Source organism: Trachemys scripta, chromosome 3, assembly GCF_013100865.1.
Source record: "Trachemys scripta elegans isolate TJP31775 chromosome 3, CAS_Tse_1.0, whole genome shotgun sequence".
NCBI lineage: Eukaryota > Metazoa > Chordata > Testudines > Emydidae > Trachemys > Trachemys scripta.
This window is the reverse complement of record NC_048300.1, coordinates 7,540,679-7,544,161: the sequence shown is the minus strand read 5'-3', so window position 1 is coordinate 7,544,161 and position 3,483 is coordinate 7,540,679.

Genomic DNA, 3,483 nt, shown 5'->3' with positions numbered 1-3,483 from the left:
GGACATTAGCACTTCAGGGGCGGGGTGTGTGTGGCAGAGACATCACAAAGGCCTTTTGCAGGACCTCAGCCTATTGGTCAAAGGTGGTGGGGAGGTGGTGACCTCACAGAGAGATGCTGACATGTGCCAGGCAGGATAGGGGCGCAGGGCCAGGGAAACCTCAGAGACCCCTGTGGCTTTGCTTCAGCAAGTCTCCTTCTCGAGGTCTCTCTTTGAGGACTGAGAGAGTATTAGGGTTCACGTACGTGAGTGCGAGGAGGAGCCTCTTTCGAGTTTTCTCCTTTCCTTTTACTGATTTTACTAGAAAACAGATGTCCCTGTTTAGAAGGTAAGAGCCTCCGAGACCTGTTCAGTCTGATCTACCTGGTGCTAGCTGAATTCTAGACATGGAAAACACTAGTTTAAGGTGTCAGAATTTTATTTCCCATCTGGGATTTTGTCCCATACAATCACTGGGGACATTAGGGTTTGTCCTTTTCATTTTACCTTTTCCTCCATCACTCCTTCCTTTCTCTTCATCTCTTCCTTCTTTTGTCCTTTCTCCTGTTCCCCTCCCACCACCAGGAGGGGTGAGGCGGGCTGGCTCCAACTGGCTGTAGGATCTGCTGCTGCAGGGGCTGTGGGTTAGGAGTGTTCCTCTTGCGGAGGCAGAGCAGAGAATGAGCTTGGGTAGAGTCAAGTTCTTCTTGTCCTGGTTAAGTGGTGACTGGGCTTTTAAGGGGACCATGTTGACCCTCCACACACACACCCTGCCGAGTGCTGCAGGGAGGTGAAGGAGGAAACGGTTGGCACAGAGATGAAGCAGACTGAAGTAGCGACAAACACAAGGGTGGAGCAGTCCATGGTGGGTTCCTGTGTGCTGCCCTGAAGGGAGTATAGAGCATGGGCATAGGGAAGGCCAAAACTCACCTCCAGGTAGATCATCAACCTACTCCTCTGTCCCAAGGGCCAGGAAGGCCTCTGGTTTTTGCTCTCTTCGGTAGCTGGAGCTGCTCTGATTTGGGGGTGGGGTGGGCAGAGGTGGGAACAGGCCATAGGATTTAATCAAGTGTCAGGGGGAGACTCCCCCTCTGCGGGAGATTATGTTGCCCCTCTGTGGGGAATCCCTTCCTTGCAGATGCTGGACTCTGCCAGAAAGTCCAGCTCCCATCCCTAGCAGCTTGGCTGTTCCCTACCTGCTGTGCACCAGGCCCTCTGCAGAGAGCTGCTCTGGGCAAGGACTGCAGAGCCAGCTGTCATCCTGGTAGGTGTAGCCCTAGGTTCCATAACCCTGACCCATGGTCTCCCTCCGCTGGCAGGCTCTGAAGAAAACCTGCCCAGAGACACGGATGCCATGCTGAAGAGCTTGCTGACAGCAACCCCCAGCACAGACAATCTCCAGCACATTTTGGAGGTGAGCATAATTGTCAGGGGGAGGGGGAATTTTACCTTAGCCCTGGGGAGGCCTGGAAATGAGAGACTGGATGATCCACCTTTCCATTGTGTCCTGCTACCTGAGAGCCATCCGTGGTCAGGGCAGTGAGTGCAGGGCAGTGTTGGGGCCCTTCCACCTTCCGGGATAGAGGGAAGGCGCTGGTACTCGACAACAGGGCTCTGCCTGGTTCTGTTGAGCACTAAGTCCAAGGCCCCAGGCAGGCTTGTGGAGTGAGAGCAGCAGACCCCTGTGAGGTCCAGGAGAAGGCCCTCCGAGAAGAGCACTGGCTCCTTCCTAGGAAGCTGCTGAGATTCTCAAGGAGGGATTCATCCCTTCTCTCCCATGGACACAGAGGATTGTAAGGAGCAGGGCGTGGTCCTTTATCCAACAGATACCTGTCTTAGCTCTCACCCACAACCCTGGGAGAGAGTGGGCACTTGACCGGATCCTACCCCTGCACTTGCCCTGGTACACTTTCTTCTCCCCTCCTGCCTTGGCTATTAGGCTATGGCTCTATGAACATGAAACAAACAGGAACTTCTTCTCTATCTCTAAGCCAAATTGATTTATCAAGTCTGACCCCTCAACATATTTCAGGGGGCGTATTTCCAGTACATGTATAGAACTCATTATACCCCACTCAGACCTACATCACACAAGGATATTCATCACCAGAGTGTTGTCAGCTTTCCAAACATAAGAGCAGCCATACTGGGTCAGACCCAAGATCTATCTAGCCCCATATCCTGTCTTCCAACAGTGGCCAATGCCAGGTGCCCCAGAAGAAATGAACAGAACAGGTAATGATCAAGTGGTCCATCCCCTGTCGCCCATTCCCAGCTTCTGGCAAAGAGAGGCTAGGGAAAGCATCCTTACCCATCCTGGCTAATAGCCATTGATGAACCTATCCTCTATGAGCTTACCTAGTTCTTTGTTGAACCCTGTTATAGTCTTGGTCTTCACAACATACTCTGGCAAGGAGTTCCACAGGTTGAGTGTGTTTTGTGTGAAAAAATACTTCCTATTTTTAGTTTTCAACCTGCTGCCTATTAATTTCATTTGGTGACCCCTAGTTCTTGAACGATGAGAAGGAGTAAATAACATTTCCTTATTTACTTTCTCCACACCAGTCATGATTTCAAAGACCTCTATCATATACCCCTCTTAGTCATCCCTTTTCTAAGATGAAAAATCCAAGTCTTCTTAATCTCTCCCCATTTGGCAGCGGTTCCATACGCCTCCAGATCTCTTTCTTGAGTAGTAACAGCTAATTTAGATCCTATCATTTTATATGTAGAGTTGGGATTGTATTTTCCAATGTGCATTTCTTTGCATTTATCAACATTGAATTCTGAACATAAAACATTGCCATTTTGTTGCCCAGTCACCCAGTTTGGTGAGATCCTTTTGTAGCTCTTTGCAGTCTGCTTGGGATTTAACTATCTTGAGCAGTTTTTTTATCATCTGCAAATTTTGCCACCTCACTGTATACCCCTTTTTCCAGATCATTTATGAATATGTTGAACAGCACTGGTCTCAGTTCAGACCCCAGGGGGACACCACCATTTACCTCTCTCCATTCTGAACAGGGCCGGCTCTAGGTTTTTTGCTGCCCCAAGCAAAAAAATATTTGGCTGCCCCCCGTCCCAGCCCTGGGTTCCTCGCCACACCCCCCTGCCGCCCGAGCCCTGGGCTCTCCCCCACCACCTGCACCCCCCTGCCGCTCCAGCCCTGGGCTCTCACCTCCCCCAGCCGCATCACCCTGCCGCTCCAGCCCTGGGCTCTCCCACACACACACCCTGCTGCCCCAGCTCTGGGTTCCCCCTACCCCCCCACCATTGCCACACACACACCTCCTGCCGCCCCAGCCCTGGGCTCACCCCCACCACCTGCACCATCCTTCCGCCGCAGCCCTGGGTCACTGGTAACTCACTCCCATGGCAGGTCATTCAGCAGGAATTTTAGATGTGCACAGAACACAGACAGGATTGGTTCCCATATGGTTAGAGAACTGCAATAAAGTGGAACAATTTTCAGCTTGTGTGATTGGAGGATATCTGGATGCATAT